This window comes from Sorex fumeus, unplaced genomic scaffold, assembly GCF_029834395.1.
Source record: "Sorex fumeus unplaced genomic scaffold, SorFum_2.1 ptg000093l, whole genome shotgun sequence".
Lineage (NCBI taxonomy): Eukaryota > Metazoa > Chordata > Mammalia > Eulipotyphla > Soricidae > Sorex > Sorex fumeus.
The window spans coordinates 3782373-3799963 of NW_026606150.1; positions in this window are offsets into that span (position 1 = coordinate 3782373).

A 17591-nucleotide genomic window follows, 5' to 3' on the forward strand; every position below is an offset into this window, starting at 1 on the left:
ATGGTCCCTATTTTTTTGTTGTTTTGTTTTGGGTCTCACCTGGCAATGCTCAGGGGTTCCTCCTGGCTCTTCACTCAGGAATTACTCCTGGCGGTGCTCGGGAGACCCTATGGGATGCCGGGATCGAATCTGAGTCAGTCACATGCAAAGTAAACTCTACCCACTATACTATTGCTCTGGCCCCTGGCCCCTATGTTTTAATCTTTTTTTATTTTTTTTTCCAGAAAAACAAAGGATACAGCTTTGTTTTGGTTTGCTGTTGTCCGAGGTGATGGCTCTGGGAGGGGGCCACACAGTTCTGAGATGTTGCAGGGTCGCATCACGCTGACATGCGAGCCCAGGAACCTGGCACAAGTGAAGCATCTGCTCCACCATCTCAGTCCCAGCCCTCAAGCTTGTCTTCTTATTACCTTGGACTTCTCATTTTGGGGCCACACCCTGCAGTGCTCTGGAGTTACTCCCAGCTCAGTGCTCAGAAAGCCCTACCAGACAGGGGGCCTTGTGGTACTAGAGATCAAACCTCGGGTTCCTGCATGCAAAACCTGCATTCTAGGCTTTCGTCTCCCCGGCCCTAAGTATAGTTTTCCTGGGGGCCACTCCTGATGAGGCGCAGGGGTACTCCTGGCTCAGTACTCAGGAATTATTCCTGGCAGTGCTTGACAAGCCATGGCAAGGCGAGCACCTCCCCCGCTGGACTATCGCTCTGGCTCAGCCCTAGGTATTTTGTTTGTTGTGTTTTGGAACCACATCCAGCAGTGCTCAGGGCTAATAACTCCTGGCTTCCTCCCTGGCTCTGTTCAGCAACCACTCCTGATGGTGCTCAAGGGACTAGATGTGGGGCCGGAGATCGAACCCAGGTCAGCTGCACGCAAGGGAAGCGACTTCCCACTGTACATCCTTACAGCCTTAGGTTTCTTTTTGTTCCATTTTTAATTTAATTTTATTTTTATAAAGTTGTTCACAGTAATTGATTACACTTACTATTCGAACACCAACCCCACCATCATGATCTTAACTTCTTCGTCAAGATCATGAACGATCGGTTTGAGGCCCTTCATGTTCCCGGAGCGAACAGATGCCATTGGGCTACACTGGCACGCGACAGGGACAAATGGAGACGTTACTGGCGCCCGCTCGAGCAAATCGACAACTAACGGGAAGTTAAGTGATAAGTGATAAGTGATCACCGTATTTTGAATATTTCCATCCCAAACCCCCAACCCTGCCACCAAAGCAGAACCGAAGTAATTTATTTTGTATTCCTACCCTGTTCCTGACTGTCTCCACCAAGGCCCAACAGCTGAAGACCTCCGGGCCCCAGCCAAGGCTATGCTGGGACCACTCTCCACACACTTGGATGAGCCTCACGCATAAAAGAACTGGCAGAGGAACCCAGGTGTGTGGGACCCAGGGCTGAGATCTCCAAGCCTGCACGGTTTGGGACTGGACCTGCCAGTAGCTAGACAGTTACACCCACCAACTGCCATGTAACCCCAACAACGGCCAGGATCCAGAGATTATCACACTCAGCTCCCGGGAGAGAACAAGGCAGAGTCTTCTACCCTGTGCCTGACTGTCTCCACCAGGGTCCAACAGCTGAAGACCTCCGGGCCCCAGCCAAGGCTATGCTGGGACCACTCTCCACACACTTGGATGAGCCTCACGCATAAAAGAACTGGCAGAGGAACCCAGGTGTGTGGGACCCAGGGCTGAGATCTCCAAGCCTGCACGGTTTGGGACTGAACCTGCCAGTAGCTAGACAGTTACACCCACCAACTGCCGTGCAACCCCAACAACGGCCAGGATCCAGAGATTATCACACTCAGCTCCTGGAAGCTTATCATCTTATCATCTCATTCCTACTTTGGACAAACTGGCAGGCTACCGAATGTAACCTGCCCACACAGCAGAGTCTGGCAAACTCCCCGTGGTATACCCAATATGCCAAATACCAGTAACAATGATGGGTCTCATTCTCCTAACCCTGAAAGAGCCTTGAATATGGCACTTTAAAAAAAAATCTCAGGGCTAGGACGAAGGAGACATTACTGGCACCTGCTCGAGGCAATCGACGAACAACAGGGTGGTTGTGATCATGGTCGTGATTGCTTATTATGAACAATCCACTAAAAATGATCCCAAAAACTTTCCTTAGAGTAAAGTGTGTGAAGATTGTTGAATTTCACCCAGGAGCCATTAAGTCCTTCTATAAGAGAATGTTAAAGGTTGTGCATTGGGACTGGAGCAATAGCACAGCGAGTAGGGTGTTTGCCTTGCACACGACCGACCCAGGTTCGATTCCCAGCATCCCATATGGTTCCCTGAGCACTGCCAGGGGTAATTCCTGAGTGTGGAGCCAGGAGTAACCCCTGTGAATCACCGGGTGTGACCCAAAAAGCAAAAAAAAAAAAATTAAAGGTTTTGCCTGGTGTGTTTATATCAGTGGTGTAAAATATGAGATGTTGTGTGGCCACAAATGTGGCCATGTGGTCCAGGAATAGAATCACTCATGGGTGTGGAGAGCGGCCGTGAACATGGCAGTGATTGAGTTCTGGAGGTTTTCGGCTGCTGGAACTCCGTTGAGGTGGTGAAGGGACCGCACCTGCCCCCTTGTTTTGTTTTATTTTGTTAGTGTGGGGGACAGACTCAGCGGTGCTCAGGATTTACTCCTGGCTCTGTGCTCAGGGATCACTCCTGGTAGGGCTCAGGGGATCATATGGGGTGTCAAGGAGTGAGCTTGGTTTGGCCACATGCAAAGCAAGTGCCCTACCTACTCTATTATCTCTCCAGCCCCTTTCTATATGTTTTTAACCTAAGTATGTTTATCTTTTTATACCAGTGTTCTTATTTGCTCCATATCACAAAGGGTAATTTTTTTTTTTTGCTTTTTGGGTCACACCCAGCAATGCACAGGGGATATTCCTGGCTCTGCACTCAGGAATTACACCTGGCGGTGCTCGGGTGACCATATGGGATGCTGGGGATAGAACCCGGGTTGGTCGCGTGCAAGGAAAACGTCGTACCCACTGTGCTATCGCTCCAGCCCCCACAAAGGGCAATTTTTTAAAAGGTTTTCTGGGTCACATCCAGTGATGTTTAGGGGTTACTCCTGGCTCTGTATTCAGGATTTACACCCGGCAGTGCTTGGGGGACCATATGGGATGCTGAGGATCGAACCCAGGTCAGCCACTTGCAAGGCAAACACCCTGCCCGCTGTACTGTTGCTCCAGCCCCATAAGAGGCATTTTCGGTCCTGGAGAGGAACTAGGGTTCTGTGTACCAGCTTTGCCACCAGCCTGTGATTCTCTTTAAGCTGTAGACCAGGAACAAGGTGGACCTGGGTCTGGGCATCACAGAATTGTCTCTATGTTCCAGCTTTCCCGGCACTAAGTATGGCAATCAGGATACACTGATATGGACCCCAGGGAGCAGCTGGCACCATCGTGATACCCATGCAGTGGATCAACATGACCTGCCAGCAAGGTGGAGGTTGATCAGGCTGGGAATGAGGACAAAGTGAGAGACCCAGAGGCGCAGAGCACTCGATGTTCCAGAATGACACGACTTGTTCACAATGTCGGGCCAGAGGGATGGTTCATAGGCAGAGTGCCCAGGACCCAAAGGTTAAGAATGGCCTCGTCAGCTGCCCCAGGATGCCAGGGCCCATCCAGCGCTGTCCTGAGCCAGACTGAACCCAGGTTCAGTCCTCCGCTCTGCTTCTTAGACCAGCTCTTGGCAGCTTGAGGGACCCCTAGCGAGTTGGGGAGGAGCCCTGGCTTGGCTGGTAATTGGTAATTGGTTTCTTTTTTCTTTTTCTTTTTTTTTTTTCTTTTTGGGTCACACCCAGCAATGCTTAAGTGTTACTCCTGGCTCTGCGCTCAGGAATTACTCCTGGCAGTGCTTGGGGGACCACATGGGATGCCGAGGATTGAACCGGTGGGCCACATGCAAGGCAAAGGCCCTACCCGCTGTACTATCGCTCCAGCCCCAGCACTTGGTTTCCATGGTTCAGAAAGCCACAGCACAGATGGCTGATTCAAGAACGGGGCGCCCAATGTTCATATATGGGCAGTGGCGAACCCTGCGTCCATGGGTGGCCCAGGGACCAGGCCCAGGGTAAATCCTGCATCCATGGCAGCCAAGGCCAGGTCAGGATGAATATTCATTTTCTGGCGACTTGAACCACACCTTCCTATTCGAGCTCTGTAGGTCAGGAGTCTGGCAGGGAGTGTGGGGGTGTCTCTCCAACTAAAATCAAGATGCCAGGGGCCAGAGTGATAGTCCAGTAGGCAGGACACTTGCCTTGCAACCAGGCAATCGGGTTCGATCCCCGGCATCCCATATCATTCCCCAAGCACCAGCAGGAGTAATTCCTGAGAGCAGAGTCGAGTAGCCCCTGAGCATCGCCAGGTGTGGGACCCTCCAAAATAAAATATAAATCAGGATGCCAGCAGGACTATTGGCCCTGCCAACTGTGCTTCTCTGCCCTTCCTGGCTTCCAGAGCCCCCCCAAGCGTTGCCATTCTTTCTTCCCCAAATCCACCCGTGTTTCGCCTCCCAGACTGTCTTTCTGGGATCAGACTCTCAGATGTTGCCCCGCTTCCATTTCTTTTTTCTTTTTCTTTTTTTTTTTTGCATTTTGGGTCACACTCGGTGATGCACAGGGGTTACTCCTGGCTCATGCACTCAGGAATTACACCTGGCGGTAGCTCAGGGGACCATATGGGATGCTGGGAATCGAACCCAGGTCGGCCGTTTACAAGGCAAACGCCCTACCCGCTGCGTTACCACTCCAGCTCCCAGCCCTCCCCCCGCCCCGCTTCCGTTTCTGACCCTAGTGTTGACTTAGGGTTGACTTGTCTCCTTCTCTTCGTCCCCCTTAGGGACACCTGCAGCCTGGACTGCCCAGGGCCCTGGTATGGCACCTTCTTCTGGACTCACGGGCTCTCCCAGGCTCCGGGGCATCAGCTATTGGCATCATTGTGGGGGAGAATCTCTTCGCCAGCTGCTGCACCCTACAAGGGCAGAGGTGGCTACAGAGAGCAGGCACTCCAGCCCAAGCCGTTCCAGTGGCCCCTGCCCTTAAATGTCCTACCCCAGCAGCGCCCCCAGGCCCTGGCTCTCCCCTGGACCAGTCCTTCTGTTTACTTCTGTTTCTCTTTTATGTTTTTCCTTTTGGGTCACACCTGGAGATGCACAGGGCTTACTCCTGGCTCATGCACTCAGGAATTACTCCTGGCGGTGCTCAGGGGACCACATGGGATGCTGGGAATCGAAACCAGGTCGGCCGCCTGCAAGGCAAACGTCCTATCCACTGTGCTATCACTCCAGCTCATTCCTCTCTCTTTTAGGGGGAGGTTTGGGCCACACCCAGCTGTGCTCAGGGCTGACGTCTGACTCTACACTTGGGGATCACTCCTGGCGTTGTTTGGGGGACCAGATGGGGTGGTTAATCTAAGGATTGAATCTGGCTGAGTGCACCAAGCCAAGTGTCCTGCCTGCTGCACGCTCTCTGGCCCCCATTCTGTTCCTCTTTGGTGGGATTCAGTTCTATTTTCAAGGGCAGCCAGCTCAGGAGGGGGGGAGCGTACCCTCCAGGGAGGCCAGAGGTCTGGCTGAGTTATGGGCACATCTCAGAAGCAGGATGTAACCGGAGGGCGGGACTTCCTCCCTGCCCAGCAGCTGAACCCACGGAGAAAGTTATTATTTTTTTTTATATGTAGGAGTACTGCTATTTATTACAGAGAAAGTTATTTTGACAGGTGTCACCAGAGTGTACATGTGCAAGTGTGCGCGCGCGTGTGTGTGTGTGCATGCCTGTGTGTTGGGGGCTTTTCAGGTGTGGGGACCCTCAAAAGCACAGTCCAGGGGCTGGAGCGATAGCACAGCGGGTAAGGCATTTGCCTTGCACGCAGCCAACATGGCCCACACAAGTTCGATTCCCAGCATCCCATATGGTCCCCCGAGCACCGCCAGGAGCAATTCCTGAGTGCATGAGCCAGGAGTAACCCCTGAGCATCGCCGGGTGTGACCCAAAAAGCAAAAAAAAAAAAAAAAAAAAAAAAAAGACAGTCCATGGAATGTGGAATTGTCTAGAAGGGTGGCTAGGTGTTGTTGGCTGAGGATTTTTCATGTTGGAGAAGGATATTCACCCAGAGAAAAGGTACCCAAAGTGGCTTGTGTTTAAGTGAATACGGTATTTATTAAACTTATAAATTAACAAAAGAATTCGTTTTTCTTAAACAGTTCAATTGCAACTTGCAAATCAAGTTTTCTATTTATAAATCTTGTAATTTTTGTATAAAAATAAGAACAATTACTTTCACTTATTCGGCGATGAATATTTAATTAACTTACAGGCTCAACAGATTAAATTCTAAAAATGAATGCTAATTACAAACTTAGGTAATTAAATTCCCTAATAGATTTTATTTATTTTTAATTTTAATTATTTTATTTTATTTTTTGGGCCACACCTGGCTGTGCTCGGGGCTTCCTCCTGGGTCTGTGCTCAGAGATCACTCCTGGAGTACTCACGGGATCAAATGGGGTGCAGAAATCAAACCACCCAGGTTGGCCACGTGCAAGGCAAGCACTTTATCCTCTGTACTATCTCCAGCGACCCCCCCCCCACTAGATTTTAAGTGGCATTTTATTTATTTTAATTTACTTATTTTGGGTTTGGGCTGGAGCGATAGCATAGCGGGTAGGGCATTTGCCTTGCACACAGCCGACCCAGGTTCGATTCCTCCCCGCCTCTCGGAGAGCCCGGCAAGCTACCAAGAGTATTCCGCCAGCACGGCAAAGCCTGGCAAGCTACCTGTGACGTATTTGATATGCCAAAAACAGTAACAAGTCTCACAACGGAGACGTTAAGGTGCCCGCTCAAGCAAATCAATGAACAACGAGAGGACTGTGCTACAGTGCTATTTTGGGGTTTGGGCAACACCCAGTGATGCTCAGGGATTACTCCTAGTTCTGCACGCAGGAATTACTCCTGGCCGTGCTCAAGGCACCAAATGGGATGCCAGGAATAGAACCCAGGTCAGCTGCATGCAAGGCAAGTGCCTTATCTGCTGTACTATCTCTCCAGCCCCTCAAGTGGGATTTCAGAGTTGAAATTGCTGATTCTCTCCAACACTTCATGCTTGGTGCAGAGCCAAAGCACTGCTGGGTGTGGCCCCAAACGGCAACCAAAACAACCTCCTTCAAGTCGTCAGTCCTCCAGAGAAGACACTTAGCCATCAGCCTTTTTGTCTTTCCCTTCTTTCAAAGATTCAGAATCAAAGTGATTGTAAAGTGGATAGGATGTTTTCCTTGCATGCAGCCAAGCTGGGTTCAATCCCCAGCATCCCATAAGCTCCCTTGAGCACCTCCAGGAGTAATTCCTGAGTGCAATGCCAGGAGTAACCCCTGAGCATCACCAGGTGTCCCCAAAACCAAAAAATAAAGATCCTTCTTAACCCTCCACTATCCCCCCACCGCTGCCTGCTGCTTTATTTGGCGCTCAGTCAAGAATTTTATTTTTTGTTTTTGTACCACACCCAGCAATACTCAGGGGTTACTCCTGGCTCTGCACTTAGGAATCACTTGTGGCAGTGCTCAGGGGGCCATATCAGATACCGGGGATAGAACCTTGGTCGGTCACGTGCAAGCCAAAAACACCCTACCCAGTATACTACCTCTCCATCCCCAAGAATTTTTTTTAATTAAAAAAAAAGTCACGTTTTTTGTTTGTTTTGGGGTCAAACCCAGTGGTGCACAGGGTTTACTTCTGGCAGGCTCAGGGTACCATACGGGGTGCTGGGGATCGAACCGGGTTGGTCATGTGCAAGGCAAATGCCCTACCCACTGTACTATCACTCTGGCCTCAAGAATTTTACTTTTTTTTTTTTTTGCTTTTTGGGTCACACCTGGCGATGCACAGGGGTTACTCCTGGCTTTGCACTCAGGAATCACCCCTGGCGGTGCTCAGGGGACCATATGGGATGCTGGGAATCGAAACCGGGTTGGCTGCGTGCAAGGCAAACACCCTGCCTGCTGTGCTATTGCTCCAGCCCCTAGAATTTTACTTTTTAAATAAGAAGCAGGGGCTCACTCCTGGCACTGTGCTCAGAAGTCCTTCCTAGCAGTGCTTGAGTTATAGTCTGCACTATCCGGGATTCAACTGCAAGGGCAGAGAGAGGCAGCAACCTGAGTTGTCTCTCCAGTCCCCTCACCATAGGACGTATTCCCAAGAGATAGCCTCAGGGCTGGGGCACAGGCTCTGCATGCAGGAGCCCCGGGTTCAGTGCCTGCTACTATGTGGTCCCCTAAACTGAGCCGGAAGTAGCTCCTGTGCATGGCTAATATGACCCAAATCCCTAACAAAAGCTTATTCCTAAGTTGTACCAGGCCCTGGGGTTGCTTTACCTGCTCCCTCCCTTTCAGGGATCCCAGGGGCCAGGCACCTGGCTTCACCACGATGAGCATGGAGAAACTGGCCCCAGACTTCAGTCTGAGGGGGTCCCAGGAGCCCTGGGCAGTGGGGGGAAGAGACTTCACTTGACCAAATGCATCATTGCCTCCTGTGTGGGGTTTCAGCCCCATCTTCCTTTTACTGACACTCCACTATAGCTCTGGCGTCAGTGTTGGAATTTCTCACTGTGTGCGGGGCGATGTGTGCGGGGCGTTCCTGGCACACACACGCATTGGTGATGCCAAACCGCAGCACTGCTGGGGTAGGTGGCACTGGGAACCGTGTTGGGAGGGAACTCGGGGCCTCCCCAGCCTCACACTTGCAAGGAGTGAGGGGAGCCACCTCGGGGCTGGGCTGGAGCCGCTGTCGCCCAGCTCCTCTTTACCAACACTCCTCATTTCTGGAACCCCAGTTCCACACACTCCCCATTCTACCTCTAGGTGCCGTCCTTCCCCGCACCTCCTCAGGTTCACCTCTGGCACTTTCTATTTGTTTTTGTGCCACACCCAGCGATTTTCCATCCATCACATGACTATCGGTTCCCAACACAACCAGGGGACAAATGGTGCATAAACAGGGACCCAAGGCGGGCGGAAGGACTGTGTTCCGTGGGCACAGTCACATAAAGAGGATGTCCAGGTTCCAGGGGTTCTAGCACAAGCCAATCAAGTTTTGGAAACTCCACTCAAGACTACTGGTTGGGGCTGGAACAATAGCACAGCAGGTAGGCCATTTGCCTTGCACGGCAGACCGGGGTTCGATTCCCAGCATCCCATATGGTCCCTGAGCACCACCAGGAGTAATTCCTCAGTGCAGAGCCAGGAGCAACATCTGTGCATCACCGGGTGTGACCCCAAAAAAGTGAAATAATAATAATTAAAAAAATAGATACTGGTTCACAGAGCAGCGAAACAAGAAGGGGGAGCTGTCAGAGACCAGGATCCAGAATGCTGGACCCCCGAGATGGAGTGCCGCCCCTGGGTGGATCTCCTAGAATCACTCCCCCAAGGGGGGACTTCGCATCTTTTATGCTTTCATTCAACCAAATCCATGTTTATATTTCTATTCAACCAAATTCAAGTTTATTTTTATTTTTTTTGGGGGGGGGGGCTTTTTGGGTCACACCCAGCGATGCTTAGGGGTTACTCCTGGCTTTGCACTCAGAAATTACTCCTGGTGGTGCTCGGGCGACCGTATGGGATGCTGGGAATCAAACCCGGGTCAGCTGCGTACAAGGCAAATGCCCTACCTGCTCTGCTATCGCTCCAGCCCCCAAACTCGTTTAACCCCTGTCCCCCACCCCCCAACCCCTGCCCCTAACAGAGCATCATTTCTTTTTCCCCGTAGAAGCCCTGTCAGGTTTCAGTAAAAGTGTTGCGGGCCATCAGCCTGTGACCAGTTCTTCCACCCATCAGCCAGGGGAACATGTATCCATTCAGAATGCACCAGGGGACTCTGTCACTGCTGGGATGGTGACAATAGGGTGCAGCTGAAACCCCATGCAGGAGACAACCATGCACTTAATAAAGCTAAGGCCCCTCCCCTCATTGCCTAGGGCTCCTGGTCCCCCTCAGTCTGAAGTCTGGGGCATCGCAGGGGCCCCTCTCTGCCAGGTCGGCCTCTCCCTCAAGCACTGAGCCAGGCCAGGAATCAGCAGTAGCGCCTCTGGGGCGGGGGCGAGGGCTGGTCTGTGCAGCGCTGGAAACTTGGCAGGACAGATACTTGCTAGCCAGGATTTCAGCCTTAGCAGGAACTAGAACTAGAAAAGGTGTGTGTGTGTGTGTGTGTGTGTGTGTGTGTGTGTGTGTGTGTAACTCTAGGGGTTGTCTGTTGCTAGTCACAAATTCTCTTCAGTGACTTGGTTTGGCTTTTGACTCAGGGGTCACACCCAGTGGTGCTCAGGGCTTACTCCCGGCTCTGCACTCAGGGATCTCTCTGGGCAGGGTTCAGGGGACCATGTGTGGTGGCAGGGACTGAACCCCAATCGGCTGCAGACAAGGTGCGCCCCCTTACACGCTGTCCTGTCTCTCCGTCTCCCTTGTTTGAAGGGCTGAGCCAGCACCCCGGGCGCTGGTTGGTGGGAGCCACAGAAGGGGCTGCACTGTCTGTTTCCCACAGAGATGAGAGGTGGGGCACAAAGACCGGAGTGAGAACTGGTTCCCACATTCTTGGCCTGAACCAGTCCCAGAAACGTGTCATGAGAAGGACAGGTGGGGAGCAGCTGCAGGAGGTGGGACCTGGGCCAGGGGATAGGGGGGGCTCTCGCTGGAGCCCAGGGAGGCCCACCAGCCCTGCAAGGAGAAACATCAGAGCAGCGGTTGAGTGCACGTGTCTGAGACCGGAGAGGCGCTCAGGGCCAGAATGTGGGAGTCAGCGAGGTGGTATTTATAGCAGGGACAAGGCCCTGGCCTGGGGTCTGTGGCCTCATCACAAGCGCCATCATTTTATTTCTTGCCGCCTCAGGTCCAGTGTTTGGGCTTCCAGGCAAGCTCACTCAATCAAACGCAACTTTTGAGTTTCTTCTCTATTTTTCGTCAGGGAGGGCGCTTGCCTTGTACATGGCTGATCTGGGTTTGATCCCCGGCATCCCATATGGTCCCCCGAGTACCCCCAGGTGTAATTCCCGAGTGCAGAGCTAGGAGTAATCTCTGGGCATAGCCAGATGTGCCCCCTCCCCCGCAAAATAATACAACACTACAAACAAAATAATAAAACAATACAAAAAAAAAAAAAACCTCTCCTGTGGCTGGGGAGTGGGACTTATGGGGGGGGGTAGGGGAGACAGCGGCCATGCAGTGCTCAGGACTGACTCCTGACTCTGCGGTTAGAGATCACTCCTGGCATAGCTTAGGGGACTGTATGGTGTGCAGGGGGTTGGCCGTTGGCCCACTGGGTGCAAGGCAAGCGCTCTACCTGCTATGCTGTCTCCATCTCTTGAATGGCTTTATTCCCCCTCCCTGGGCCACTCAGGACTCTGAGGCTCATCAGGAAGTGAAGAGCGCTCAGCTCAGCAAAAATGAAATGCTCCGGGGATGTCTCAGAACCCAGCAGACAGCGGGAGGAAATGCAGAAGATCTTCAAAGCCCCAGGGTCGTAATGATAGCACAGCAGGTAGGGCTCTGCCCTTGCACCCAGCTCACTTGGGTTCGATCCCGGGCACCCCAAGCCTGCCTGGAGTGAACCCTGAGCACAGGGTTAGAAGTAAGTCCTGAGCACTGCACCACCACCGTCCTCCCCAGCCCCTCAAAAAAGTCCCACTCCCGGACCACAGGAGAGAAGGTTTTCATTTGTATTTTTTTGGGGGGGTGCACACCTGGTGATATTACACCTGTGGACTATGTGGAATGCTGGGGATTGAACCCAGGTCAGCCACGTGTAAGGCCGGCGCCCTCTCCGCTGTCCTTAATGCTCTAGCCGCCACGGGCAAGAGTTGTTATAAAATAAAACTTGCAGGGGGCTGGAGAGATAGCACAGCGGGTAGGGCATTTCCCTTGCACGCGGCTGACCCGGGTTCGATTCCCAGCATCCCATATGGTCCCCTGAGCACCGCCAGGAGTAACTCCTGAGTGCAGAGCCAGGAGTAACCCCTGAACATCACCGGGTGTGACCCAAAAAGAAAATAAAACTTGCAGGACCAGAGAGCCAGGACAGTACATAAGCCACTCGCCTTGCATGCAGCCCACCCGGGTTTGTGCCCCCAGCACTACAAAGCCTGGCGGGCCCCGGCGGGAGTGATTCCTGAGTGCAGAACCAGGAGTAAGCCCTGAGCACCAACAGATGTAGCCCAAAATGCAATTAAAAAAAGAACAAGCAAACGAACAAAACCTTGCTGAGTTCCGAGCTCCCCCCTCCCAGCCAAGTCCCCAGGCTGGCTCCGTGCTGTGGGGAGTTGGCAAAGCCAGAGTCAGCTGTGCAGTCACATCACTCGCGGTGTCCCCAGGCCGTGCACAGCCAGGTCACCTCCAGACACAGCCCTCCTCCTCGTCAGCACTCCCCGCCCTTAAGAGCCGTGACCCCAAAATAGCAGCATGAGTCACCCTTGGGGCTGCCATTGTTCAGCCCGTGTTCCAGGGCTGGAGGGTGGAAGGGACAGTCCGCTGGCCACCCCCGCCCGGTCTCTGCCCCTCTCGGGAGCACCGAGCTAAGAGCCAAGAAGGCCTCCTAGGGTAAGAGCGGACACCTCTGGGGGCTGGAGCGATAGCACAGTGGGTAGGGCGTTTGCCTTGCACGCGGCCGACCCGGGTTCGATTCCCAGATTCCCATATGGTCCCCCGAGCACTGCCAGGAGTGATTCCTGAGTGCAGAGCCAGGAGTAACCCCTGTGCAATGCCCGGGTGTGACCCAAAAAGTAGGGGGAAAAAAAAAGAGCGGACACCCCTGAGGGTTGGAGGGTTGGAAAGTGACATTAGCTAACGCTCCAGGGCTGCAGAGAGGAGACACGAGTTAAAGTGCTTGTTGACATGTGGCCAATCTGTATTTGTTCCCTGACACCATATGTGGTTTCCCAAATACCTCCAAGAGTGACCCCTGAGCACAGAGCAGAGTAAGCCCGAGCACTGTTGGGGATGTACTGCAAACCAGTAATAATAAAGGACCAAGTTCCATTGCCAGCACCAGCCAGCTCTCACCACCAGGCGTATGGTTAGTGGCCCCACCCTATCAGGTCTGAGCACTGAACCTAGGGCCCCTCAAGCACTGGGAGGACCCCACTAGAACAACTAGCTCCCTTCCTCCTTTTCTTGGGCTGGAGCTATACCACAGCGGTAGGGCGTTTGCCTTACAAGCAGCCAACATGGCCGACCCGAGTTCGATTCCTCCACCCCTCTCAGAGAGCCCAGCAAGCTACAAGTATCTCGCCCGCAGGTACGGCAGACCTTACCTCAGGAGGCCTTCTCCGGTTTCCGACTTTTTGTGTTTTTTTTTTTTTTTAGCCACACCCCATACCTCCTCCCCCCTCCCCCCAAGCAACCAAGGAGTTCCTCCTGGCTCTGCACTCAGGAATTACTCCTGGCGAAGCTCCGGGAACTCTATGGGGTGCTGGGGATTGAACCCAGATCAGCCGCATGCAAGGCAAACGCCCTCTAGCCCTCAAGAGTAGGTTTTTTTCACACTGTCCTCACCGCTGGGAAGTCCTGGGCATGGCAGAATCACACTCACACACAGCACATGTGTGAAATGTCTGAAAACTCCTAATGCATCTCGGTCTCAGGACCTTTGCACCTCCCACTGCCTAGTCTGGACCCTCACTTCTCCTCCCCTCCCTCTTGCCCCTCCTCTGCATTCCTTCCTTCCCTTCCTCTCTAGTTCCAGCTCCCTGCAGGGTGCAGTATGAGGGTAGCCTCAGTGTGTGAGGGGTGGAACTCAGAGTCTCACACCCGTTAAGACCAATGCTCGTAGGGCTGGAGCGATAACCCAGCTGATAGGGCGATTGCCTTGCGTGTGGTCGACTCGGGTTCGATTCCCAGCAGCCATATGGTCCCCTGAGCACCGCCAGCAGTAATTCCTGAGTGCATGAGCTAGGAGTAACCCCTGTGCAACGCTGGGTGTGACCCATAAAGGCAAAAAAAAAAAATCAGTGTAACTTTATGGGGCTGGAGCAATAGCACAGCTAGTAGGGGTTTGCCTTACATGCAGCCGACCCGGGTTTGATTCCCAGCATCCCATATGGTCCCGAGTACCACCAGGGTAATTCCTGAGTGAAGAGCCAGGAGTATCCCTGTGCATTGCTGGGTGTGACCCAGTGCTCGAGGGGCTGGAGCAACATCATAGCCGTTGGGGGTGCTTGCTTTGACACAGCTAACCCAGGATCAATCCGCCACACCCCACACTGTCTCCCGAGCCTGCTAGGAATGATCCCTGAGCACCACCAAATGTGACCACACCCCCCCCCAAAATACCACAAGTGCTCTATGTTCAACTATAGAACAGTTTTGCTATTGGTGTTGTTTGGAGGCCACACCTGGAGGTGCTCAGGGGTTATTCCTGGTTCTGTGCTTGGAAGTAGGTGCTCAGGGGATCACATATGGTGCAGAGATTTAAACCTGAGTCATGGCCACCACAGACACACTCCAGCATCCTACCCCCTCATCATCTCTCTGACCCTTGACTTCTGCTTTCTTTTTTTTTGTTGTTTTTTGGCTTTTGGGTCCCACCCAGAGATGCTTGGGGGTTACTCCTGGCTCTGCATTCAGGAATTACTCCTAGCAATGCTCAGGAGAACATATGGGATGCTAGGGATCGAACCTGGGTCAGCTGCATACAAGGTAAACATCTTACCAGCTGTACTGTCGCTCTGGTCCCAACTTTTGTTTTCTTTTCTTTTTTGGTTTTGGGGTCACCATTAAGTGTAGCCCAAACCCCATCACCTCAGCAAGAAAAAAAAAATACTACTCACTGAAATTTAGAATGATTCTCTGATCCTCATTTGTACTGATCCTCATTTGTACATTTAATTTTACTCTGATAAAGGCTATTCCTGGTGGTGTGTGGGGGTCCTTCAGGGTTCTACTCAATGATGCCCAGGGAAACCATGCAATTCCGGGGAACCAGCCCAGGGTCCAGCATGTACCTGCATGTGCTCCACCACCTTGAGCCCCCCGCAGGGCTGTCTGTACTGTACAAATACCTCAGTGTTTACTCCCTCACAACCATTGTGACCTCAAATGTTTTTATCCACATTTTAGTTTGGGGAGGGGGGAGAGGGGTTTTGACTATACCCATCGGGAGTGCTTAGAAGAGACTCCTGGCAGGATGCAGTGCCGGGGACTGAACTGGGGTCAGCTGCGTAGGTCCTTCCACATTTTAAAACAGAAAGCACAGAGAGGTTGAGCACGCTGCTCGAAATCACACAGCCTGAGCCTAAGGATCAAGTCTCCCACTAGAACCCGCGTCCCGTGCAGGAGAGCTGGCTTGAGGGCTGCCTCTGCTGCAGCCAGAGCAGTGTTCCCCGCCTCCCACCAGGAGAGAAGGGTGTGGCCCTGTCCAGAGGGAGGGCTGGCAGGATCCTGGCAGAGGTGGGAGGCTGCTGGAGGCGAAGCAAGGCCCCCGCCCCCCCACACCCCTAGACCATCCGCTAAAGAGCAGGTGGGCGGCCAAGACAGCCCCAAGTGTGGTGGTCTGGAGCCAGGGCGAGCCGCCCGGGGAGAGAGGGGGAGGTCTGGGTATGCCCCTTCAAGCCCCAGGCGCTTGGCACCCCAGAGATTCTGTTGAGGCCTCCAAAATGCACCCCAAAGCCCCGCCAAGCTCCCCGCCAGGCCAGCCAGCAGCCTCTCCTGCAAGGAAAGTCACTGGGGCTCCTGAGAGGGCTCTTCCCCGCCTCCCACAGAGGGGTCCTGGTGCAACTGTTCCACCATGAGTTCTATCATGAGGTTCTGCTCCTTGAGAAAGGACCCAGCAGCCTCCCCCTGGCCCGCAGAACACCCTGCTCCCTCCCCGTCCACTCCTGCCTTCTCCATTCCTTTGCCTCTTCAAGGCTGTCCCCAAGTTTCCCAGGAATCACAGTTCCTGAGCTGAGAGGCTAGCGTCCCACTGGGGCTGCCTGGGTCCCCTTTGGGAAACGCTCCTTGAACCTCCCCTGCATCTTTTCTCCTGAGGCGGCCATGCTGGTCCCCTGACCCCTGGCACTCTACAGAAACGGGGATCCCAGTGGCTCTCTGCTAATTCCATGCCCACACAGCAGGGCCCGGGAGTCGAGAACACCTGGGTACGCTAGACTCGGTGCCACTCTTGAAGACACCAAGCCCAGCATATGGCACAGATATCAAAGCAAAGGGCGGCGGGTGCCGTTTAGCAGGTTGAGCAGTACCTCATGTGGGAGGCCCAGGTTCCATCCCTGGCACCACATGGCCCCTGGCACCACATGGCCCCCAGAGCACCAAGCTGGGAGTAGTCCGAGACCCTCCCTGTGCATCACCAGGTGTGACCCAAAAGGCCAAAAAAAAAAAAGACCCTCCCTGAGCATACTAAGTGTAGCCCCAATATCAAAGCCACCGTTTTTTTTTTGGGGGGGGCACACCCTGTAGGTTCCCAGCAGTGCTAGAGGAGGGAACAGGCCCGGATCTAAGCCCTAGCCTCCCACACCGAGCCTCAGTGTTTGTGTGTGTGCTTACAGGGGGTGGGGGAGCTTGGGCCACACCCAGCAGTGCTCTGGGATCACTCTTGGCAGCACTCAGGACTACGTAATGCTGGAATCAAACCCGGGTCAGCTGGGGGTGGGGGCTGTAGTGATAGTACAGCCTGCACACGGCCAACCTGGGTTTGATCCCCCGCACCCCATATGGCATCCCAACCCCACCAGGAGTGATCCTTGAGCGCAAAGCCAGGAGTAAGAGCTGAACACCCCCAGGGCTTACTGAAAGCAAACAAAACACAGTGCCCTGGAGACTCTCTCTCTGGCTCTAACATCCCAAATATTTTGTAGGGATCCCTACTGGGCAATGCTCTCAGTTTTCAGGAGAGGCCACAAGCAGCAGTGTTCAGTGACTGTTCCTGGCAGTACTCCAAGGGACCCTAGGGGGTGCTGGGGATCAACCCAGGGTCTGTCACAGAGATGGCTGCGTTTCTACCAGCTGTCCTATGGCTCTGATCCCCAAAATGCTTTTTTTTTTTTTTTTAACATTTTGATTCCCCCTGCCCTTCCCTGGGTTGATGCAGTGACGGAGCTGGCATAGATGTCCTGATGTCGTGCATACAGTATTTGCTCATTGACAACTGCGCTCCAAGATCTGCACTCCGAGGTCTGCATTTGTACCCGAGTTTCTGGTGCTAATGGGGATACAGTTATGGGTGTAAGTTTGCCAGGGGTCACTCTTCCTGGCTGTGGTGCTTACAAACATCCAAAGGTGCACCAGGTAGTGCTGGTGGTTCCATGGACCACAGTGGGGCTGCCCCAGGATGCGCCTGGCACATGTGAGACGCCAGTTTCAAACCCATGACCATGTGCTTGCAAGGCAGACTCTCCGAGCAAGTGTTTTCTCAACCAGGCACCATTAAGGCACCCCTATGGGTCTCTAGAATATTCCAGGTGAAAACCACATGAGTGGGGAGCAGGTCGGGGGACCGCCACAGAAAGAAAACCAGATCAGAAGGGAACCACAGGGGTAAACAGGTTAAGAAATACAGTTCTGGAGTTAAG